Source organism: Zingiber officinale, chromosome 7B (assembly GCF_018446385.1).
Source record: "Zingiber officinale cultivar Zhangliang chromosome 7B, Zo_v1.1, whole genome shotgun sequence".
NCBI classification, from domain to species: Eukaryota; Viridiplantae; Streptophyta; class Magnoliopsida; order Zingiberales; family Zingiberaceae; genus Zingiber; species Zingiber officinale.
Window position 1 is genome coordinate 7,872,288 of NC_055999.1, and position 26,625 is coordinate 7,898,912.

The 26,625-nt window shown below is 38.5% G+C and overlaps 2 long non-coding RNA genes across 6 annotated transcripts; one reads left to right on the top strand and one right to left on the bottom strand.

The window, feature by feature from the left end:
* Window positions 1–20,430: 20,430 nt before the first annotated feature.
* On the top strand, window positions 20,431–23,681 carry LOC122005251. Of its 5 annotated transcripts, none has more exons than XR_006118360.1 (6): window positions 20,431–20,679; window positions 20,779–21,262; window positions 21,381–21,481; window positions 21,579–21,632; window positions 22,497–22,802; window positions 22,913–23,681. It is a non-coding gene; the product is annotated as an uncharacterized LOC122005251 (long non-coding RNA). The 5 variants fall into 5 exon arrangements; XR_006118359.1 differs by having other exon boundaries at window positions 21,594–21,632; XR_006118358.1 differs by lacking the exon at window positions 21,579–21,632 and having other exon boundaries at window positions 20,750–21,262.
* LOC122005249 lies at window positions 23,324–25,621 on the bottom strand. The gene is made up of 2 exons (XR_006118355.1): window positions 25,337–25,621; window positions 23,324–23,768 (listed from the first exon to the last, which is right to left on the bottom strand). It is a non-coding gene; the product is annotated as an uncharacterized LOC122005249 (long non-coding RNA).
* Window positions 25,622–26,625: the final 1,004 nt, after the last annotated feature.

Consider the following 26,625-nt stretch of genomic DNA (forward strand, 5'->3'; position numbering starts at 1 on the left):
GAGACAAAATATTCAAAACCTCCTCTTGCCTGGACAGACATAGGACCACATAAGTCAGAATGAACCAATTCTAACACTTCTTTGGCTCTATACCCCTTGGCCTTGAACGACCTCTTGGTCATTTTACCTTCCAAGCAAGATTCACAAGTTGAAAAATTTTCCAACTCTAATGAACCCAAAAGTCCATCGGCTATTAGCCTCTGAATCCTACTTAAGTTAATATGACCAAGCCTTAGATGCCAAAGATATGCTTGATTCATTTCCGAAGGTTCTTTTCTCTTATTTGAGTTAGAAGATGAATTATAAATTTCCATGTTTTGTTTTGTGGAAAAAATTGGATTTAAAATATATAAATTGTCAACTAATGTACCAGAACAGATAATCACTTTATTTCTCTTAATAACTACATCGTTACTAAAGGAAACTGAATATCCATCTAAAAACAGTTTAGAAACTGAAATTAAATTCTTTCTAAAACTGGGTACATAAAGACAATTTCTTAAAACCAAATTTTTATTTCTACTAAAAGATAAGTAGGCGTCTCCCACTGCAACAGCTGCCACCTTAGTAGCATTGCCCATGTAGACGGTAATCTCTCCTTCAGATAGTCGTCGGGTTTCCTGGAACCCGTGCAAGGAATTGCAGACATGATCAGTGGCTCCCGTATCTACACACCAGGTGCTGGTAGATAACACCGCTAAACATGTTTCAACAACTAGAGCATGAGATATACCTTTGTTTTGGTTCCTACGAGGACAGTCCGCCTTCCAATGTCCTGACTGCTTGCAGATGAAGCACTTGCCCTTCGGCTTCTTCACTCCAGCTTTAAATCCTGTACTCTGAGTTTTATTCACTTTCTTTGCTGAACCAACTTGTTTCTTCTTCTTCTTTCCTTTCGGCTTAGAAGTAGAACCATTTTCAACATAGTGAATATGAGAGTTGTGACGAAACAATCCTTCCGCTGCCTGAAGTTCTGTCAGTAGTTCCGCCAATGAATATACCCTTTTGTTCATATTGTAATTCAGGCAGAATTGCTCAAAACTTCTAGGTAGTGTTTGGAGGATCATATCGATCTGGGTTTCCCCATCAATTTCTCCTCCAAGTATCTATATTTTGTTCAGATAAGCCATCATCTTTAGGATATGATCCCTCACAGGAGTACCCTCTTGCATGGTGGCTGTCATTATCTTTCTCATGGCTTCTTGTCTAGAAGCCCTATCCTGATGACCAAAGAGTTCCTTGAGATTGTTCATAATATCATAAGCTGTTGGTAGATCTTGATGCTGATGTTGCAATACATTTGACATTGAAGCCAAAATGTAACACCGCGCCATCTCATCTGCTTTTACCCATTTCCTATGATATTCAATCTCCTCTTGAGTAGATTCACCAGTGGGTGCATTAGGACAAGACTCAGTCAGTACAAACTTATAGCTTTCAGTAGTAAGAACAATGTCCCGGTTCCTTTTCCAATCTATGTAATTAGGACCAGTAAGTCTATTCTGTTGTAGTATGATGGACAGTGGGTTGAAAGTCATCCTAAGAATCACAAATAACTTTTGGTCAGAACTCTAAATTTAGAATAATATTGATTCCTCAAACAATACTATTTTAAATTAACCAACACCTCAAACCACCGTGAATTTTGTATGTCACGATAGTGTGGACGTATACAAATTCAACATTTGTAAAAGGAGGGTTTTAACCCATTAATTTTATTATCTTGTCAACCTAACTTTTTGACAAATAAAATTAATAGTTGGTATCCTTTGGTCACACAAATAATAGCAGTGACTCCGATGGGGAGGATACTATTAGTTGTGCCTAAGTGTATACCATTACTTGACACTAAGTCCATTAATAAGATTGTGCCCCTTCCGATGGGGAAGATCACACGCTCTTAATTAACTTCCTATAGTCATCCTAAATGGAAGTTTGTTCTAGTGATCCACAAATAAGCTCATCCGATATGGAGGAAGGCACTCAGAGTCAACGTGCAAGCTTGTTTGCATCAGTTACAAACCAGTAATGGAGACCATGGGTTTTATTTAAAAATCTCTCTCCCACTTAGTTATTTATAAATGAGGAATTTTAACTATGCTAGCCTACTAAACATGTATACTAACATACACACACAGCACAATATAAAAGCAATAAATAGAAAATCTAATTTTCAACTATTATGGCTTTTATCTATGGCTGTCCTCCGTGTGTTGTCATCCCAAGCTGCTGCCATATTTGGCCACCGCCACCGGGTCTAGCTGTCGCATCCATCTTGCTCCTTGTTCCGCTGCGCCTTTGGTCCTCAGAAGGTTCCACGCTTTGCAAGATTCGATCCGCGACATAAATAGAATTTTACAATTTTGATCCTATATTCCAAAAAAGGAATGTACATGTATCTAGATCAAAAATAAAATCCTAATAAAAATAAATACAGCTCCTGCTGTATTTTATAATACAATCATGCACACACATATAAATGCCCTTGACATGTCCAAGGGTCCAATCACACACATAAAACTATAAGCCATAATAGTTGGATCCTGCATCCACAAAGTTAGCACATCCTACTATTATCCTACCTAAATTATGTATGACATGTGCATAATTAAACTAATACCAAATACACAGAGGCAAAACCCTAGCTCTGATACCAATTGATGGTTGCTACTCGGAAAACCTAGAGGTTCCACTGTACAAAAATTTTGTACAAAGGTCTGAACCTTTTCCTAGCTACCATGTGTTCTTTTAAATTAAATTTTGGATCGCCTGCGAAACTTAACACGTTTGATCCAAAACTTAATCTATTCGTTCTTTTAGGTTTTGACTTGGGTCTCCTGCGGAACTTAACACGTTCGACCCAAATCACCTTAAGTTATTAATTCCATTAAATATTAATTTCCATAATTGGTTCCCAGTACTGACGTGGCGAGGCACACGACCTTCTTGGATATGGGAGCAACCACCACCGACTAGACAAAACCTTTTATGGAAAGCTAATATTTAATTTCCTAAAATAACTTTAGGTTAACCGAAAAGAACAATCAAATCACAAGGATAAATAAAACAAAAAAAACACAATATCGAAAAACATATTCGAAATACTAGAATCATAAGCCTCTTGTATTTGATATTATTTCCATAAATAACTAGTATGATGCGGAAAGGAAAAATTACTAGTTATACCTTCTAGAAAGACCTCTTGATCTTCTACCGTATTCCTCTTCTAACCTCGGACGTTGTGTGGGCAACGATCTTCCGAGATGAGAAAACACCAATCACCTTCTTCTCCTCCTAGCTAGGTTCGGCCACAATAAAGAAGCTTTACCAAGGATGAAGAACAAAATATCAACCAAGCTCCAAGAGATGCAAGCTTTCTCTCCTTCTTCTTCTTCTTCTCCAAGTAGTATCCGGCCACCACAAGAGCTCCAAGGGAGATGAAGGATTCGGCCACCACAAGAGGAAGAGAGGGAAAGGATGATGGTCGGCCACAACACCAAGGAAAAGAGGGAGAGAAATAATAGAGGTTGTATCCAATGAAGGCACCCCCACCCCTTCTTTTATATTCCTTAGCCTTGGTAAATTAGGAAATTTAATTACAATAAAATTTCCTTAATTTCCTTGACATGATTTAATTGAGAAAAATAAAATAAAATTTCCCAATTAAACTATAATGGCCGGCCACATCATGGAGGAATAAATTAGACAAGTTTTAATCAACAAATTAAAACTTCCTAATTTGTTTCCGGAAATTTTAAAAATAAAATTTCTCTTCAAAAATCTCTTCATGGTTGATAAAAAGATATTTCTATAATTTTAATTTTTCAACATGTGAATAATTTTTAAAGAGAAAATAAAATATCTCACCAATCTACAAATAAGAAAAGAGATTTAATCTCTTTCTTTAATCTTTTGTAGATCCTTTACAAGAGAGATATTTTAATTTTAACTCTCTTTAATAAATTATATCTTCTACATAATAAAAATTAAAATTAAAATTCTTTTAAATTTAATATGGCCGGCCCCCTCTAGCTTGGGTTCAAGCTAGGGTCGGCCACCTTAAACCATGCTTAGGCCGGCCCTAGCTTGATTCCAAGCTAGCTTGGCCGGCCCCCTTTAGGTGGGTATAGAAGGTGGGTATAGGTGAGTATAGTACTCTATAAATAAGAGGCTACGATAGGGACCGAGAGGAGGAATTGGTTTTGGTCTCCCGATAAAATTAAGCATCCCGTGTTCGCCCCGAACACACAACTTAATTTTATCAATAATAATTAATTCCACTAGAGAACTATTATTGAACTACCGCACCAATCCCAAATTATATTTTTGGGCTCCTTCTTATTATGAGTGTGTTAGTCTCCCTGTGTTTAAGATATCGAATGTCCACTAATTAAGTGAGTTACTGACAACTCATTTAATTAATATCTTAGTCCAAGAGTAGTACCACTCAACCTTATCATCATGTCGGACTAAGTCCACCTGCAGGGTTTAACATGACAATCCTTATGAGCTCCTCTTGGGGACATTATCAACCTAGTATCTCTAGGACATAGTTTCCTTCTATAATCAACAACACACACTATAAGTGATATCATTTCCCAACTTATCGGGTTTATTGATTTATCGAACTAAATCTCACCCATTGATAAATTAAAGAAATAAATATCAAATATATGTGCTTGTTATTATATTAGGATTAAGAGCACACACTTCCATAATAACTGAGATATATGTTCCTTTATAAAGTCAGTATAAAAGAAACAACCTCAAATGGTCCTACTCAATACACTCTAAGTGTACTAGTGTAATTATATAGTCAAGATAAACTAATTTCTAATTACACTACGACCTTCCAATGGTTTGTTCCTTTCCATTTTGTTCGTGAGCTACTTTTATAATTTATAAGGTACTGATAACATCATCTTCTACATGTGACACCGCATACTATGTTATCTACAATATAAATTAATTGAATCAACTACAAACAAATGTAGATAAATTGACCAAATGTGATTCTTTATTTAACATAAATATTTACAAAAGCTTAGGCTTTTAGTATACACTCCAACAATGTATGAAATTCTCATGACAAATAGTGTAGAATATAGCAAAAAAAAAAAGGTTCAGAATTTTGAGGAATTAACGATGAATAAAGAATACTTTAATAGCAAATATTTCTACCAATACAGAAGCAATAAAAAATAGTTGTACATCTCATTTTGCAACCCACTTGATGACTAATAACATGAAACACTCTCCATGCAAAAGCTATTAGCCTATTAAGATAATCGCAACCAATTGATCTTGTTGAATACTTTGGATTCTCATTTAAACCATATAACAGACTACAATACTAATACTTATAATATGTGATTGAAATGATATTGTTAGAGTTTACCAAGAGTTCAAGAGACTAGAACATGAGAGCCTTTCCCTTATCCCACTTAATACTCGACCGAATCTCCATAACCTGATAAATAACATTGAGAACATTTGATTTAACTTGTAAGAAAAAAAAACTAGAAGTTTAGGAAAGATTAGTCTACCTTTCTTCCATAGGTGAGCTTCATTTCCGGGTTGGCACAGAAGTCTGCGACGGCCGACGAGTCGGTACAAAAGGAGATAATTGGATTCTACGAGACTGCATTCCTTGAAAATGTTGTAATATTTGCTCATTTTCAATTGTAAAAAAAAATATCCTTTTTAATATATACAACTAGACTGTCATTCATCCATTCATCTCCCATTCTATTGCATAAATCAGTCTTCATAGTCTTCATTGCGGAAAAAACTCGTTCAACCGAAGTAGTTGCAACTGGTAAAACTAATGCCGACCCTATCATACGATAAACCAATGGGAACACAAAATGTTTTTCAGTCTCAACCAATTTCTGAGCAAGAATTCTCAAGTCATCAATTAAAGAAAAGTAAGGATCATCCCGTAGATTATAAAAGTAACTCATAAATTGTTGTTCCAAAAATAAATAATCAATACCACAGAAGTCCTCGGGATAAAAATTAGTAAGATGGATGAGTTTGTGAACATCAAATTGAGAGAAAGAATTTCTTGGATGAAGACATAATATGCAAGCAAGCAATTCCATATTAACTTCTGAAAAAAGATTATTCATCTCTTGTATAATTAAATCAACAATCTAGCATTCAAATTTGCAACCATGATAACATTAATAATCAATGAAATCTCTTTAACAAAAAAAATAGATTTTTAGAAATAATACCTGACAAAAAATCTCCACACGATAATGATGAAAATTGGTGATGAGTTTCCCGCTACGCATCCATGACCACGAGTTAGCATGTTGTCCTCCATATCGAGTATTGGAATCATATTCAATTCACAAAATGTGTTAACTTGTTCCAAAATTATCTGTCATCCATCTTCCCTGAAGTCTTGTAGTCGACATTTCACACTTCTAACCAAGGACATGGCTTGAACAATATTTTGATCCCCTTGTTGTAGGGAAAGTGATAGCTCATTTGTAATTCCCAATATATACTTCATCAAATGTAACACAAAAACAAATTGATAACTCTCCATCTTCTCAATTAAACCTGCGGCAACACCTTTATTCGCAGAATAAGAGGCATCATCATGTACATTTCCTAACACTTGTATCACTAAAGACCACATAGAGCATAAATGAAGTAATGTTAAGTAGTGTGATCCCCAACGAGTATCTCCAAGTCTTGCTAAACTAGTTTCTTGATTTTTTCCTTTTCCACTAGTAATTTCTCTACTTTCCAATTCAGCAATTATCTTATCATGTTGAATCTTTCTAAGTTGATCTCCTCTTACAAGATGCTCTAGATATATTCACAATCATGGTTATATACCCAAAAAATTCACTCACAGTAAAATTATCATAGGCAACATCAACAAGAACTAATTGGAGCTGATGAGAGAAACAATGAACATACATTACAAATGGATTTTCTTGTAGTATCAGGGATTTCAATCCATTAAACTCGCCACGCATATTTGAAGCTCTATCATATCTTTGGCCTCTCAATCTAGATAATGATAAACCACGTTGCACAAATAAAGCATCAATAGTCATTTTCAAATAATGAGAACTAGTGTCAGGCATATGCACAACCATAAGAAATCGTTCAATCACACATCCTTCTTTATTCACATACCTCAAAACAACTCCCATATGTTCCTTCACTGAACTGTCCCGAGCCTCATCAACTATCAAAGAAAAGAATTTATCTCCAATATCATTGATTATAGCAAGCGTGATCTATGAAGCACAAGCACGTGTTAAATCCTTTTGAATTTTTAGGGAAGTCAATTGATTGTTTGCAGGAGTATTTTGTTTTATAACTTTAGAAACCTCTTCGTTTCGTTGACTATACCATTCAAGCAACTCAAGAAAATTACCTCTATTTGAAGAACTAGTTGACTCATCGTGTCCTCAAAAAGGTAACCCTTGCTTCAATAGAAAGCGTGCCACATCCAACATTGCAGTTAAACGAGTGCGATAATCAATTTCCATATCGCGACTATGTACTCGTAAAATATTCCTCATACTATGCCTTTGATCTTGAAAATCCTCAAATTGTATTCTAGCTTCACTGTGACAGTTATTCACAGTCTCCATATGACGATTGAATCTTTCTAATGCCCTTTTCCAATTGTTGTATCTATCTTTTATAAAGGCATTATCTACATTTTCTTTATTTAACAGTTTGAAAAGATAACACCAAAAACAAAATGCAACATCTTTTGATATGCTATACTCTAACCATGTATATTTTTTATACCAAGTTCCTTGAAAACTTTTTTCTTGATTACCAAAAGTTGTTTTCGGATATACATGACCATTTGGTTGGCAAGGCCCTCGGAGCATATACTCTCTTCGAGCTTGATCTCGAATAACAATATCAAATTCTTCAATTGGTTTTCGTAATTCCGGATCACTAACAATATCATCCAAATTTAATTCTACGCAGGATTGATTTTCCACTTGTTCAATAACATTTGGCTTATTAGAGGAGCCAGAGCCGGAACTACGAGTTCGTTTAAAAAATCTTTCCATATCCTACACAAATAAATAACTAAAAATAAATTATGTAATGCAAAAATATATGTTGAACTAAAACTTTAATAAACTACCACTACCAAGTACCAATATAATAGAATAGTAATGGAAAACTAAACTACAAATGTAATTTTGTACATTTTACAAAAAAAAATCAAATAATAATGGAAAACTACCAATCTAATAGAAAACTAAACTTCAATGGTAAAATGGTATTCTGTACATTTCCAAAAAAAAATCAAACTGTAAAAAAAAACAAACACAACAAATCTAAGTTCAAACCTTATGGAGAAATGGCGTTGGAGCTTGGAGCCTTAGAGATTCGGTTGTCGATTGGAGAATGGAGACTACTGCCGCCGCTTGCCGCTTGGCTGTTCGCGAGCGAGATTGCGGGTCCGCGACTCCACCGAGGCTCAGAGGCACCGACTACCGCACTTGGAGACTTGGTTGAAGGATTGGAGCCTTGGACTCTAGAGTCTTGGAGGAGAGTTGGAGTGAGAGAGGAAGAGGTTAGGGATTTAGGGTTTCCACTGTCGTTCTGCAAAGCAGAAGCGAAGAGGGCAAACCAGCAAAGAATTAAAGAAAATAAAAGGCAGAGGTCGTGTTTAATGTTTTTGCTTTTTTATTATTATTTCATTTATTTAACATTGGGCCCACATACTAAGTTATATATTATTTAATAAAAAATGCTAAGAATATGGAAAAAATGCCTCATTCTTCTCTGGCACCGCACTACATTCACCGCACAGACGCACAGTGGCATAGGCGAGCAGCGCCGCAGGCCCACAGCGGCACCGCCGCACCGGTGCACGGCACACCGCGACACCGCTCCTACACCGGCACTGGCAGCAAGCACCGTGGGCGGCGTCCAAGTGGGGGGAGGCTGAACCCTCCTCATCCTCTTGCGTCGCTCGGAAATTTTTCTTATCGTCCGGCGATGTCCAGTGGACGTAGCCACGCTGGGGGGGGAGGGGGTTGAAGCCTCCCTCAACCCCCCAGTCGGTCCGCCACTGGATATACAAGCACACCAGATATGATATGACAGTCAAAATTAAAATGAGATGACAATTAGAGTATCTCTCTCACTAAGGCTTAGCCTCTCACTCAGGACTAAGGCCTTTGGTATAAGGATGGCTGACTACAGAGCCAGTTGGACTTAAAGAATCTAGTACTCTATTTGTAAACAATCGGCCGACACAAAGCCCGGTCGAAAGTCATGACCCGCACTACATAACTCGGTTATATAGCAGGTCAGCTTAAATATCGACCGAGTTTATCTAAGCTTAGTATTCATTAAGTCTCTCAGTATATGGACAGACGACCCACTAGCCGGTTGGACTTAAGAAACTTATCATTCCGATCAGTGCCACGATATACAAATTAAACCTGAACGACTCTAGCGTCGCTCGAGCATATGAGATACAACACCCTCCGGCTACAACATATTTTCTTAGTATATAGCTAGTTGAACATATGAGTCTTACCTATCATATGTCATTCCTTCTTCATATAGCCGGTCAGGCCTAATGCCAATCAAGTTTACATAGCTCAGTATTCTTGTCTCCTATACGTGTACAAGATAAATGTATGAGGCAATTCTTAGTATAATCTTGGCTGGACTTCCAGATCTCAGGGGCAAGCCTCCTAACATAAGGACAATCGGCTAAAAATATCGATCAGATCTCTCGGGACTAAGTTCCCCATTCTTTAGAGGTAAGTTGTCACGCCCCCAGGGGGTCCCAGCCAGCGCAAATCTGGCAGCATCTCCCCTGTACAGGTGACAATATGAATTCTGAAATACATAGCTCTCAGGGCCTCACAATCCTCGGCCAACATGGCCGGAACATATACCATAAAGTAAATAAAACATTCCACACAGTTTAATAAAGGCAGTTTCCGGCTGACAACATAATACGAAAAGAAGTGAAACGATATTAAAACATCGTAGATATATATAACCTACTCCACTATAACGAGGGAAAACACAGCCCACCAAGAAAAACATTCGCAGCGGAAAACTTGGGTAGCATACCCCAAAACTCGATATAAAATCCACAAATGCAAGACTACATATCACGGGTCTGTAGATCGCATAGCAAGGAAAAAAAGACCAAAAATAGAAACATCGCGACATGGAGAGGGGACTAGCAGCTGGAACCTCCTGACGGCTTCAACCTGCAACAGGAATAAATCAACAGAGTGAGTTCAATGAACTCAGGGGGTATCTAGTAGACATGAATAGTAATATAACTATCAGTAATAATCATGCAGTACAGTCTCTTGAACAATAATAAGTAAAGCAAACTGAACAACAGAAGAAACTGTACTCACCCAGACCTCCTATCCTGACATAAGGGTGAGAATCATACAAATAGATGCAGGATCGTAAGACCAAATACATAATGTCTCATCTATGCATGTCAATCATATGCAGCCACCAAAATACAGCATCCAAAGTGCAGCAATCACACACAAATAAATGCAATCCATGAATATGGTGCAAATGACATAGTCACCCCTGACGTCAGTCAGCCACCGTCATTGCGATGATGAGATCGAGTGAGTAGAGCTATGACAACTGTGCACTCTATCATCACTACTCCTGAGTGACAGAGTGAACAGAATGCTGTCGGAGTACACCTATCCTCCTACCCCAACTAAATGGGGGAGCCGAAGCTCTCATCTCCTTGTGTCATAGTAAAGAGGAGGGATCCTTGCCCGCTACCACGCTACATCACCACTACCCATGAGTGGCCGAGCGGAGCCCTGATAGAGCAATTGCACATACCTTGCCTGATGTACCACTAACCCATGAGCGATTGTGTGTGCAGATCATGTAACTGGTGATGTGCTCAACTACAAAGGAGCCGACAATCGTTCATCATGCCATCATGCAAGATTGTGCATGACACTAAAGCATGTAACACTTGACAATATGCGCCTCCATCTAATATGCACCAAAAAGAATAATGAAAACCATAACAATAAACTAGGTATCATAATGTCTAAGTACGCATGCCAAGTATAACTAGTAGCTAGTCCTAACCCCAGTAATACATGGTATATCACTACTTCTATGAACATAAGTACACAGGGCAAGAATCAAGATGATACAGGCCTAAATGCATATCAGATAAAATAAAGGCATACCACAGGTATCAAATAGTGACATATAAAGGTAGATATAAACATATCAATTACTACTAGCTATAACATACTATGCATATCGTAATGACCATATCAAAAGAAGATAAGTCAAAGGTATCTGTCTTTATTAGAGCACGTGTCAAAAGTGATCCCTACGTCAAGCGGCTTGTAGTAAATCAGAGTCCTATAACAACATGTATAATTTTAGCTAATTTCAAATGTAACTAGCTAAACTAAATCCTAATCTCATTAGGAACCTCAATTTGGATTGTCCTAAACCATCCAACCCAATTAGCTAACCCAAATTGGTTCCATCATACTCATTTATCAATTCTTCCATAAACAATCACCACTACATTGGATTTGATATCCCCAAGCATTTACAATAAGATTAAACCAATTAAAACCTAAGCATCCTATACTCATATCAGTTATGCTAAACATAAACCAAGTCCAACAACTCACCCAAATTTCAGATGCTCCCCTGTTGATTCACTACTGGAGGAGTTGACTGCTATGAATACAGTGGTTAGTGTTAGGATAAGTTGTTGTCATCCAAACCAAGTACCCCAATCAACAATCCCCTATTCAATCACCTAAATCAATTGTTAGGGTTGGTGATTACCCCGAATTTGGCTTCAAGGAGGGTGAGGGAAGAATCTCCTGTGAGTGTGAGAGAAGACAGGGGATACTGGCTGGTCGGAAGTCTGTGGTCGGATCAAGAGGATTAGCGACATCCGACACCATCCGATGGATCAAAGAGGCACTGATCGGATTAGGGCACAGGAGGTGCAACGTTGGTGGGATAGCCGGCTGACACGCCGTTGGCAGCTAGGTCAAGGAAAGGGCGATGATTCGTGAAGCGGAAGAATGGATTGTCACCAATGATGAAGGGCAGCGATTGGGAGATGGGACAGCATCATCAAATTGACAACGTCGCCTCCTAGAATGGCGATGGTCAATGCGTCGCTAGAGGGTCTTGCACAGATGGTCGGTGACAGTGCATCGATGTTTGACGAGACAGCATGACGAAGTCGCAAGGGAGGGAGGCGACGATGGCAACTAGGACACAGATCTAGCTTTGATGGCAAAACACAAGATGACGCGGCAATGGGACGTCGATGACCGACGAATTAAGTCGTCAGTGATCGACAAATCGGAGGAGAAGGGTAGTGGCTTCGCGCGAGTGACAGAGATCGGAGGGGAAAGGAAGGAGGCGGTAGATGAAAAGAGGGAGAGGATGAGAGATCGGAAGAGAAATAAGAAGTAAAACTAGGTTTTCCTAGTTATACTTAGGCATAAACCTAGGTTAATAAGATTAATCAACTCCTAACTTATTTGATATTCTAAACAGACTTTCTCTTAGCCTATAAATCCATCCCCTTAAACATGTCATACGATTTCCGTTTAAATCCCAGAAAATTTCTAAAAATTTCTTTAAAATCCAATAAGGTTATTTCTCCAATAACACTTATTATTTAATTTGTCGTATTTTACATTCTCCCTCACTAATTAAAATTTGGTCCCCAAATTTACTTCTCAACTCAGGGATCCTCATTCAAAGGTAACCACTAAGCAACATACTTATATATCACTTCATCCAAGTATCATAAATAAATCTTCAACCGTAAGAGATGACTCTGTGAGTTATGAGCTCACCCTGCTTCCGCTACTCCTACACCGCTACCTAGCCAACTGTGGGTAAATTAACTATCTCCGAATCACTAAGAAGTGTGCGGATTTGGTTAATCGGTCAACGATTACCCAAATCACGTCATGGCTTCTTCGTGTCCTAGGCAATCCCACCATAAAATCCATAGTGATATGCTCTCATTTCCACTCCGAAATAGGAATCCTTTGAAGTAATCCGATAGGTCTCTGATGCTCTGTCTTCACCTTCTGACAGACTAGACATCTAGCTACAAACTCCGTGATATCTTTATTCATGTTGTTCCACCAATAGGAACACCTCAAATCTCGATACATGCGCGTTCCGCTTGAGTGGATAGCAAATCAGGAGCGATGAGTCTCCTGAAATAACTCCTTCATAACCGAGTGAGATTGAGGTACGCATAATCTGTCTCGGAAATAAATAATACCCTCACCATCTCGGGTGAACTTCGTCTGCTGCCCGAAAGCTATCTAGTTGCCAATGGACTGTAAGCGCTGATCACCAGCCTGGGCCTCTTGGATCCTCATCCTGATCGATGAATGAGCAATTATGGTAACAAGGATACCCTGCTCAGTCTGTCTCTGCTCCTCAAGACCCAACTAGGAGAAACCTTAAATCAAGTCTGTTACTAAAACTTGGTGGTAAGATAAAGTCTCTCTGGACTTCCGGCTGAGTGCATCGACAACCACATTAGCTTTCCCTGGGTGGTAGATAATGGTACAGTCATAATCCTTCAGGAACTCCATCCATCTCCTCTGTCGGAGATTGAGTTCCTTCTGGTTGAAAAGATATTTGAGACTCTTATGATCAGTGAGAATCTCAAATGTAATACTATACAGATGATGTCGTCAATTCTTCAAAGCAAAGATAATGGCGGCTAGCTCCAGATCATGTACTAGGTAGTTCTTCTCATGCTCCTTCAGCTGACGAGAAGCATAGGAGACTACCCTACCGTGCTGTATCAAAATAGTGGCCAAACCCTGTAGAGAAGCGTCGGTGTAGAGTATACGATTCTGTCCTTTCCAGAGGGAAAAATTAGAACTGGCGCCGACACTAATCTCCACTTCAGCTCCTAGAAGCTGCTCTCACAGGCTTCTGACCACATGAACTTCACGCCTTTCCTGGTCAGGCGTGTTAGCGACATAACAATGCGGGAGAAACCCTCAACGAACTATCCGTAATATCTGGCCAATCCCAAGAAACTGTGGATCTCCTGAATTGATTTCGGCTGCTCCCAGTTGGTGACAGCCTCGATCTTCTGGGGATCTACCGAAATACCTCGACCATAAACCATGTGTCCCAGAAAATTGACTGAAGGTAGCCAAAAAGCACACTTACTGAACTTCGCATATAGATGATGTCATCGAAGAGTCTCCAAGACCATGCGAAGATGTTGTGCATGTTCCTCCTCGGAACGCGAGTAGATCAAAATATCATCGATGAAGATGATAACGAACTAATCTAGATACTCCAGGAAGACGCAGTTCATCAAATCCATAAATACTGCTGGAGCATTGGTAAGCCCAAATGACATTACCAAAAACTCATAATGTCCGTATCTGGTGTGGGATGTTGTCTTCTGAATATCAAAATCTTTGACCCTTAGTTGATGATATCCGGACCGCAGATTAATCTTGGAATATACTGATGTACCTCTGAGTTGATCAAACAAATCCTCGATCCATGACAAGGGGTACTTATTTCTGACAGTCACTGCATTCAGCTGCCTGTAATTGATGCACAACCTCAGAGTACCATCTTTTTTCTTGATGAATAATACCGAAGAACCCCACGAAGATACACTAGGGCAAATAAATCTCCTGTCCAATAACTCCTGGAGTTGAACCTTTAGCTTATCCAACTCTTTCGGTGTCATATGGTAAGGAGCTTTCGATGCTAGCGCGGTCCTTAAAATCATCTCAATAGCAAACTCCACTTACCTTTGAGGAGGCAAGACTGGTAGCTCATCTAGAAATAGATCCGGATACTCTCGAACCACTGGAACATCTTAGAGCTGAGAACCACTGCTGTCATCAACATTAATCAACGACAATAGAAATCCCTGTCACGCCCCAAAGGAGTCTCTGTCCGAAGAAATTTCGGCAGCATCTCCCCTGTACGGCGGACAATATAAACTTTCTACATATCACATATACATCAGCCACAGGCGGCTGGAATGATAACAAAAATAAAAACAAACACCACGCAGTTTATAAAGATATTCAGCCTCTGGCTGTCACAACCACGCAGTTAATAATAGTAATCAATAACAATAGGACTCTGACTCGAAATCCACCCTACTCCACTACACTCGTAAAGCTCAAATCCAACGAACTCACCTCTTCTGCCATCCAGGAAGTCACGTAGTAGAATGAAATCCAATATCATATAAAAAATCCATCAAAAGGTATCACTCCATACAATATCCATAGGAAAAATCCAAAGACAATACTAAAACAAAGTCTAATATAGAAAAAGGCCAAAATAAAACAAATAACGAACTAGTAGAGAACTGGCTCTACGTGCAGATGGGGGGCCAGCGACTGGAACTGCTCCGTACAGCCTCAACCTGAAGGCGGGGTGAGTCCAACACTCAGCAGGTACAACTGATATGCATAATAAAACAAATAACAGACAACACTAATCATGCGTACAGTCTCCTGAATACGAGAAGGAATAAATGCAACTGAAACGAAATCAGGAGATAACTGTACTAACCGGGATCAAGGTACAAAGGTAACAGGTCGTCAGACCGAAGAAATCATAATCCTGTATGCATGTCAATCAAATGCATCCATACAAATGCAGCATATAAGTGCAGCAATCACAACAATAAAATGCAATAAATGCATATGGTGACCGTGCACTCGGACATCACTACTCCTGACAGTGACTGAGTGGACGGAATGCTGTCGGAGTACTCCTGTCCTCTGGCCCCAAATCATAAATGGGGGAGCTCAATGCTCTCATCTCCTGGTACACAACGACGGGGAGGAAAAATCTCTGCCGGCTACCACGCTGAGTCTCCTGACCAACGGAGCCAAACAGAGTCCACCATCTGCCGGCTACCACGCTGCTACCCTAAATGCCAACGGAGCCAAACAGAGCGGAACTGACTGCCGGCTACCACGCTGAGTCACCTGACCAACGGAGCCAAACAGCAGAACCGCCACACTCCAGCCAGATATACAACTAATCCATGGGTGGTGTGTGCAGTACATGTAACTGGCGATGGGCTCAACCAAAGTGGAGCCGACAATCGCACAGCATGCAATCATGATGCATGACACTAAAAACATGGCATAGTCCATATAACTAGATACAAGTGTGTACCACTGGAAGAAGTATCAAATAGAAGGTACACCAATCAAATAGGGTATCAAATAAACCCTAGATCCAGAACATATCATAGCATATGGTTGGTTCACTACCTAAAGCATATGTGATCAGGTAGATATCATGCAGTGCAGCATAAATAAACAAACAAACATGTAACTAATCATGTAGCGACCAACCGAAACAAACAGATAACACAATTATTGTTATATGTTAAACATATTATCATGCATATCAAAAGACATAAGTCAAAGTACCCGCCTCCAATATAGAAAGGTCCAATCTGACGTCGAGATGCTCGTCTCACGTCAAAGTCCTGCGTCAACCGATACACATATATTTATTTAGCTAGAACTCAATGAATAGCTAAATAAAAATCTCAACGACTACTAGGGTAAGATCCTAATCAACCTTCAAAAACATCTCTTCCTAACACAATCAACAATCCCAAACTTACCTCAATTCACTTATCTCTGGGCTCAATCCGTATCACCAACACCTGCAAACATTCTAGCCCGCATAAGGATTCTGGTGGAGTTACTATAATCCGACAACAAGAAATTAAATCCAAACTTACCCCTAGATGTCTTCTGATGGCTCTCGGCAAATCACAAAAATATACGACCAGATCCTTACAAGCCGGATTCTAAACACATCGTACCCCAATCAGGTCCAAAGCTTCCTCTGATGCAATCCCAATGCCACTGTGGTGCCGAGCCGGGACAACAAAGGTGGCAACGATGCTAGGGCACGAGCACAGCGAAGAAGATCCCTGCGATCGCCGGCTGCTCAAGCAAGGAACAAGGCGGGGGTCGGCAATGGCGTCGGAGCAGGCTAGGGCACTCGAGATGGAGGAAAACTCGACTCTGATGTGAGGTGATCGAAGATAGGGCTCGCGGTGGCCGGCTGTCGTGGCGGCGCGAGATGCTAGGTCTCGGCGATGTGGCGGAGCAAGGTGGCTCGTGCTCGCCGGCACTTAGGCAGGGACAGAGGATGTGGCGGCAGAGGAGAAGAAGAAGGAGAAACCGCTCGGGATCGGGGAAGGAGGTTAGGGCACGCACGGGTTCGGCGGGGAGAGGGATAAGAAGAGGAAATAAAGAAAATAAAAAAGAAATAAAAGAAAAGGAAATGTAAATATAAACATTTCCTCGCTTAAACGGGGTAGCCTAAACAGGCTTTCCCGGGCCTCATTTTTACCCCCGTTAACTCGTCCGTACGAGCTCCGAAAAATTCTCGAAAAATTTTGGAAAATTCCCCTGTTAATATTTTCTATTTTTTTCCGATATTTTACAATCCCTGACAACCATGTGACAGCAGCTTCTAAGCCTGAATCGTAGAAATGGTCGATATACCGTCGTCCCTGATGCTAGTGAAATCCAACGAGGGTTGGTTCGGAGGTCAAAATGTGACCACCCTCGTCTGGCAATCAACCGTGGCATGATATGCTGACAGTCAATCCATGCCAAGGATAATGTCGAACTTGACCATTTCTAGTACCAATAAATCTACAGTGAGTATAATGTTGCCAAAGTCTAATGGGCATCCTTTGACCTCCTGAGTAACGTCCAATGTATCACCGGATGGTAGGGAGACGATCAGTTGCTGCGGTCTAAGAGTAGGCAGTCTGTTGGGGTTGCAAGGTTGCAAATATAGTCCCACACTGAAAACACATGGGAAAGATCATGAGTTTATAAGAGAAAGATATTTCCATTGGTATGAGGCCTTTTGGGTAGAGCCCAAGAGCAAAACCATGAAGGCTTAGACCCAAAGTGGACAATATCATACCATTGTGGAGATATCTAAATTCTTTTCGATCCTACAATTGGTATCAGAGCCCAGACTGCCAGAAGATTTAACCGCCTGCTGTGCACAAGAGCTATGATCTGATTGAGTCATGTGGGTACAATATTGACCTCGAACAAAGAAAGTGGGGGCTCCTATGTTGGGATCAAGAGGACCAGACGCCAGGCAGGAAGTCCTAGTTGCGGCTAGGAAAGGAAGTCCTAGTAGGTCGAGGGCAGGAAGACCTGGTGGGTCGATGATTGGATGTGGGAAGCCTGTGGTCCTTTGTTTGAGGGGGAGATTGTTGCGGTTGCAAGGTTGCAAACATAGTCTCACGTTGAAAACACATGGAAAAGATCATGGGTTTATAAGAGAGATATCTTCATTGGTATAAGGCCTTTTGGGTAGAGCCCAAGAGCAAAACCATGAGGGCTTAGACCCAAAGTGGACAATATCATACCATTGTGGAGATATCTAAATTCTTTTCGATCCTACATAGTCTACCAATCTCCCTCATAAATACACGAGAAATAAAGGAATGCGAACTACCAATATCAATTAGCATATTAGCTGACAATGCATAAAGTAAAATCGTACTGCGAAGACAGATTCATCGGCCCACTGCGCATCCTCTCTGGTAACCGCATGAATTCATCCAATCTTTGGCGCGGGTGGAGGTGGTAGCACTGCCAGAGACTGCTGTGTCTGAGCCTGAGCCTGCCACTGAGGTGGTGCCGGATGCTGAGCCAGAGATGGATATGAGGGCTACGACTGATATTGAACCAGTGACTGAGGTTGCAGCTGATACTGCACTAGTGGCGGAGGCTGCGACTGGTACTGAACCAGTGGATGGGGCTACAACTGATACTGCACTAGTGGCAGAGACTGCTCCCTGGGATAGTCATTTTGCTATAAGTACCCCAACATATGGTCGGTCGGTCATAGAACCAGTCGGGCATAGGGGATATGACTCCCTATTACTTCAATATCATATCCCAGCATCTCATAATATATAGTTGAGTGGCCCAGAGGCCGAACGTCCTTACAGGACTCGGTACCTTACTTCTTTTATATCGATTGGTTAGTATAATATATAGTCGGTCGGCTAAAAATCTGGTTAAGATGTCTCTATGGGACAACATCGTCAGAGAATTACAATAACCTGTCAGAAAGTAACAACTATTCGTCAGAGAATATTCTTCTATTATAACATATGCATTCAATGGAGACTTATTCTATTATAACATATGCATTCAATGGAGCCTTCTTCTAAGACAACTATACACCTTCCATCAGGGAACACATTTTGATAGCATATTCTCTTAATCGCTTTATTAATGATATAAGTTATAAAAGCGATGCACATACGAGTAATGGAAGATTCCTTGGACGGTAATTATACATCTCCTAGGCTCTACATCTTCCTTCACTGGACAACTTCTGATACCCGATATTCTCTGCTACCTCATGATTACGAATGTTATGAGAGATGATTTATAAAGGAGTTCTCTTCATTGGCGAGATATGCTTTTATAGCAATCTTACTTACGCTTGAACACGCTTTCAAACTACTATTCATCTTATGCTCTATTTTCTAGGCAATCACCATACTAACTTAAGTGTTAGAGTGTCTGTGCTAGAGATCATACCTCTTCCCTGATTCTCACTCTAACGTTATGTTAATTTATTTTTCTATATGTGCATAGAGGAGGGAGATACTCAGAACCTCTTCGTTGCTCCAACTCATCAATTTTTTATCTAGTTCAAAGTCTTCTTCCGGATAACAGCGTAACCACCTATCCAACATGTCATTTCTATAACTTTTAGACAGATTCAGTTCAATATGGTAGTAAGAATTCTCACTTGTATTGTTCATTTTATTTGATTTAAACAAAATTCTGCCTAAAATAGTGATATACTTGTAGTATTTACTTTCCATAACTTAAATGAGGGGGTTGAAATTTAATGCGATTGATTATGTTAGTCAAGGGATCTGATGCCTTGCCATTAAAACATAATCAATTGCATTATGATATTCAATTCTGCATATTGTGTGCTTCATTAAAACACGTCGAGTTTGTCAAATTTCTTAGGTTAATTATTAGCCATGTGACGTTTGGAGAATTTAATGAAAGATGTTTACGTGCACGTCTTTGATAATTCCAGATCAATTAATAAATCCATTTTGTTAGGTGATGTGGACCAACAGACCAACAATAAATCGTTCAAATTTCATCGTCTTTCTAAATACAAGAGTTTTATGAATAAATTTAGAGGTTTTCAAATTGGATTTTTCACGTTATTAAATAATTCCCGATTGGAGGGTCGAAGTCGACACGTGCCGAGTTTTCCTTTGGCACCAGAGCGCACGAATCTCGATGCTGAGGCTCTTAAATAGACGACCAGACCTGGCTCGCTCACGTCGCGAATTGAATTTTTAAAACGGAGATCGCGAATTTAATTTTTCAGAATATATTTCAGTCTCTGAGGACTGAGGGTGCTGCAAGAGTTTAACTCTACTCCTCCTGTCGACTCCGCAGCTAGCGTGAAGCTTTGGCCTCTCCTTAATCCACATTTTGCAGGACGGAAACCAAGGAAACAAGAACAAATACAGTGCTCAAGCCCACAGCGAAATTGCTCTCTCGGCCCACTGCTTCTCTCCTCCTGTCAAATCTGGTCAGTGTTCGTCTTGAGTATTCATTGATTTTAAATTTTTTTTTTCTGTGCAATTTTTTTTAATGAGCAGGAAAGCATTATTGACTCCACTCGCAACAGCCAGCCACAAATAGTGTTCGTCGAGAGATTGTTTGACGGGCAGATCGCTGAGATTGTGTACGAAGGCGACCACAACCACCCGAAGCCTCAGCCTCCGAAGCGACGACTCTCGTCGGGTTCGCAGGAGCAGGCCTTCGTAGCCGACCAGAATAGCAGATCAGAGAGGCAATCTGCAGTCATGGAGTACTACTGATTCGCTGCTGCTAGAGGTAAACCCCAAGGGATTGCCCTCCTGCAGGATTCCAATGCCTTCTGTACACTCCGCAGTCCGCGCTGTCTACTCACGTTATAGATCCAACCGAAAATGAGTTGTGAGGAAATATTCAATTCTCATCACTGAGGACATAGAAAAACACCTCCTTAATTACCAATAACTTTGAGTTCAGTAATCAAGATCGGACTAATTCATATTAGACGAAAAACCTTCTCTTCCTCTATTCAAGCAGGGAACTCCAAATCTCAGTTCATCCTCCATTCCAACAAGGTATAGTCATCAGTATAGTCAACAGTAGGACTTTGGGTGGGATCCTAAGGTCTAGGATTCTGGAAGGCGTAGTATATTTATTGGTGTGTTTTTTAATATGCAACTCCTTTCCCCGCAGCTGTGGGCTCAAATCTCAATAAACAGAGCAACGACGCAGAGAGACGCCGTTCGACAGACCCCAATAATCCAGAGCTTATTCTCCCTCTCTCGAAGAAAATTGTAAGAGCAGTTTTTTTTTTTCATTTATATTATTTTGTTGTTTCTGATTTTATGTGCATTTTTTCATATACAAAATAAAATGTCATAGAAACAACAGTCAAATTATTTGCAGATGGCTCCGGCAAATGGTTTAAGAAAAGCGTAGATCATGGTAAATTTTATTTTCGATTCATAATTTCTTTTAAAAAGAGAGAAATTAATTTCTTTTTCATTGTCACTTTAAAAAAAAACATTTATTACACTAGAAAAAAACGAGTTTACAAAGATGAAAATTTTATCTATTTAGTTAGTAAGTCAAACAATCTAAGAACAAATATACAATTAAATAGCAAATAACTGCTCTCAATAAGACAATTCATAGTCAGGAAATAAATTAAAATCATTCACGAATTTTTCATATTTCAAGTTTTTTTTTAAATTTTAAATTTATATTTTAATTTTATAAAAATTATCCTACCAAATAGACCTCAAATGCCTGAAAAAAAAATTATAATCAATCTCAAGTAACTTGCATAGATGGTGTGGCTTTTATGACAGTTCCAAATAAATACCATTATTATGTTTTTTTTAAAAAAAATATATAGGAATTCTAGGAAAAAGATTTAAATTAAAATTAAATTTTGAATATGAAGATATGTAATTTGAAGTACAAATATTTTGATATTCAATATTGTTGATCATTCTGGGTTAGTAATTGTTTTTGAAGTCTATTATGCAATTAAGTAATAAAAAATAAAGTAATAATTCTTATCTGTGATATTAGATAGCTTTAGGATTTCCCGTGTTTAAATTTGGATGGTTAATTTTTTTTTATTAGTAAATCATTATATATCTACATTGCATAGATATTTTAAAAGAAAAGATTCAGAATAAAAAATAAAACATTGAATATGTTAGAGTTGAAAATTTTGATTATAAGATTATATATATATATTTGTATTTTATTAATTATATTATATTGTTGCATATACTGAATCAATATCTTAACTTAGCCTTATTTATCCCTCATATCCAGGCATACAATCGCACAAGGTGTATATAATGGGGGCATTTCAAACACTAAATTCTACCTCTCTTATTAGATTGTATATGAGGAGAATGATAGTCGAGATGAGGAATTGTGCTCCCTATGCCGTCGTTGGCTGCCTTCTTCCTCTTCTATCTACTCGCGCTGGATCTGCCTTGTCAATATCGCAATCAAAATCTCGACGGCGTGGCCATGTTCATGATTTTAGGTTGGAAAAGCTTGTTACAGATAACAAAATGTCCATGCCGACACGAGTAGTAGGGACTTTTGGATATCTTGCTCCTGAATACGCAAGTAAGTGGATTGTTTTATTTTTTTAGAAGATATTTCATTTTTAAATTATAAATATAACTCAAATATTTTGATAGAAATATTTACTAACATGAGCTTCTACATTTTAACAGCCACCGGAAAAGTATCCACGAAGGTTGATGTCTACACATTCGGTGTTATATTAATGGAGATAATTATCGGAAGAAAAGTACTAGATGAGTCATTCCTTCCTGATGATAATCTTGTATCAGTATTTCGCAGAGAGTTTACTCAAGAGAAAAATAAAATTTTAAATTCCATGACGGAGTGAGTCCTTGAACTTGACGATGAGACTCAGAAGAGTCTAGTGGAAGTTGCAGACTTGGCTTGGCACTGCACATGCAGTGAACCCTATCAAAGGTCTTATATGAGCCACATAGTCAATAAACTTGCTCCTTTAGTAGAGGTATGCCGATCTAAGACAACCTGTGATGTGGACAATGACGATGGCTCAATTTATAGTCTGATCGAAATACTCGAGAGATGATAACATGATACCACTATGACCAGGTGATTTGGTTGTTATTGATGTTGAAAGAAGTTTTGGGATAAAATGCACCTTTTTTTGACAAAAATACATAGCGGAAGCGAAACCTTTTTTACAAGGAGAATGATGATCAAGACGAGGAATTGCACTCCTTATGCTGCCGTCGGCCACCTTCTTCCTCTTTTGTCTACTTGCATTGGATCTGCCCTGTCAAAATCTCAATGGCGCAGCCATGCCCGAACTGGCACGGTCACTCTTCGAGGTTCCTTCCACCTGGGACGACGTTATTTGCTCCGGACAAATGAAATGTATATGAGAAATTATCTAAGTTTCATATATAGTCAAATACTCTGAGGGATCATTAATATGAGCAATAATACAGACCTCGCGTGTGTTTAACTTCTGTATGCATCCAACAAATACGTTTAGTTTCTGAAAGCTGTGCACACAACCATGACGATCTACATTAACAATTGAACAGGCTAATTTATGTTCTCCAGATCATTTATGTGGGGAAAAGAGCAAGAGATCAAAATGAAAATAAGTAAAACAACAACAACAACAAGAAAAAGAAAAATAAAGTTGTGCAGAGTGAAACACATCAGAGCCGAGACTAAATATACTTCAAGCAAAAGTGTTGAACAGTTGAAAATTAACACATTTCACAAAGAAAAAAAAATACTAAGATGGATGTGTATCATCATGAAAAATGACATAAAAAATAAATCTTAGATATTATTTTACTAGATAAAAAATAATAGAAACTAAAGAAGTCATGAACGTGCACAAAGAAGATTCATAAATCCTATAAATGAACTAAAATAGAATCGCAAGTAAGAGAGATAGGGGAAGGCTTACGCACAAAAAAAAAACCCACCCCAGTAATCTACATGCTTTAAAATGGCATATCCAATTAAAAATTATCATAAAAAATTAGATATAAGTAATGGTATAGTTTTACATTGATTTCAGATGGGATAACATCCATGTGTCAACCTCAAATAGCAAGGACATACAATTTATTTGTTGTAATCTCCAGCATAAAAATTCTTGTATTTCTTTCTTTATTTGTTTTTTCGGAGAGCAGAGTCCTAGGACTAAACATATTAAGAATTCTAAGAAATTCAGACAGCATGTAGTTGAATCACAAGACTCTTGCAGCTGATGGTAAAAGAACAAAACAAGTTGTAGTTATACAACAAGTCAATCACTACTTAGATAATCAAGACATTAAATAATATCATTTACCATCTAGGAGTAAGAAATATAGTCATACAATTAGCACACTTAGCTACACTGAACAATATAAAACCTAGGAATAAGAATGTTTAAGGAGGTCAGCTGCAAGAAGCGGACTAAGGTTACTTACTGATTTGTATTGAACCTGCATGGTGATCATAACAGGAGATAAGCGAACACATTTTTCCAAAGAGAGTCAAAAGTCTGTATTTTTTAATGGACATGAACCATCAGATGATTCATTTGTAATTTCTAATTTCAAGAGAATCTAGGCAGTTCCATAGATCAATATGAAGAAATCTCAGTATCAATCATTACAATAACTATAATTGCATTGACAGATCACGAGTAATCAGGTAACATAATTAAATGGAATATTTGAAGCAATTGAATTGCAGTAGACTATAGTTTTTTACTCGCAAGCACCATGTTGCAACTTGTTTGATAGTTTAACTTTGGATTGTTTGTACTTTGCGAGTCCATATTGTTAAAAAAAAAAAAAAACAACAGTCAAAGCAAGTAACTTATATCTAACATAACATGCATTATTTACTGAGAGCCAACTTTCCACTTCTATGACACTATAATTCTAACATGTCAGCGTCAGAGACTCTCTTGGAGATTTGTAATCAAATGAACACAGGTAAAGAAGTTAGACCATCTAAATTCTAATATGCACAAGTGAAAATTTATCTCTCAAGTTATCCCTTGAGTTCTAGTTGAGCGGCTAACAAAAACAACAAACTGAATTTAAAACATCAATCATGATAGAATATTTTGAAAAGCAAACCTGGAGTAAGGCTAGAAGATTGGGTCTGCATCTGGGCAGCATGAGCTCCAAGAAAACGAGCAGCAACAATTGTTGAGCAGCAGCCATAGATACCTGACTCAATGTTCCCATTGTAGAAGCGGCTGACAATGCAGTCATCAATAGATTATGTGGTGGGTGATTGAGCTTGCCTTCTGTGTCAGAACAGTGTCCATTCAAGTATTCACGGAAATTCTCCCCCAGCGAGAAGCCAATGCCCTACAAGATCACTCTTGCAGAGGACCCTGATTAAACACCAGCTGTCATGCCTAGCAGCCCTGGGAATGCTCCAGACACCGACCCAGCATAATTTTGCACGTTGGGCATTGACTGATTGAGCAAATTGGGGGTAAGGGGACACTGACAAGCTCCCACTTGCTGTGCCAGCACTAAAGTAAACTGGGAACCGACTTCCCATGCATGATCGGATTTCATTGCCAACAACGGACCATGTTGTTGCCGCGTTTAGGAACAGCAAAAGTCACATTGTACTCCCATCCCACTGATATTTTGGTTACTGAAAAATAAAAAATAAAAAATAAAAAATAGCTGATTGAAAAACACATGTTCGCCCAATCGGTTATCCGTATAAGATTTATTTTTTAAAAGTATTTTGGTATATCAAAGTTGTTGATATAAATAATATGAATTTATACGATATTGAAAATTTAATATATCGAAATTTTAATATATCAAATTTTTAATATAGTATTGATATAAAATTTTTGATAGAAAAAATGTTAAAAATTTTGGTAAACCGTATATATCATATTGATATGTATTGTTCATACCAAAAATTTTAGTATATTGAAAATTTTAATATATTTAAAATTTCGATAGAGTATAATATTATATCAAAATTATCGGTATCGATGTAAATTTTTTTTTAATATTTTGATATAAAAAAAATACCAAAAGTACTAAAAGAAGTATCGAAAAATACATATTCCGTGCAATCTAGAATCGGTATGAGATTTATTTTTTTGATATTTCAGTTATTTTTGGTATATCAAATTTTTTTTATTGGGACAATATGAATTTATATCATACTATATCAAATTTTCAATACAATCTCAGTATAAATTTTTTTATAATGAAATTTTTTTGTACAGTATACTGTTTCATACATTGTTGAAGACATCAACAAAAGAAATAATTTTGGTAGCTCGGATAGTAGCCCATGTGACCCCAGCTTACGACATTATTAACCATGGTTGAGGAGTTTGGGTACTCGGTTGTACTTGCAAGTCATGGTAGGGGAATGATCCTTG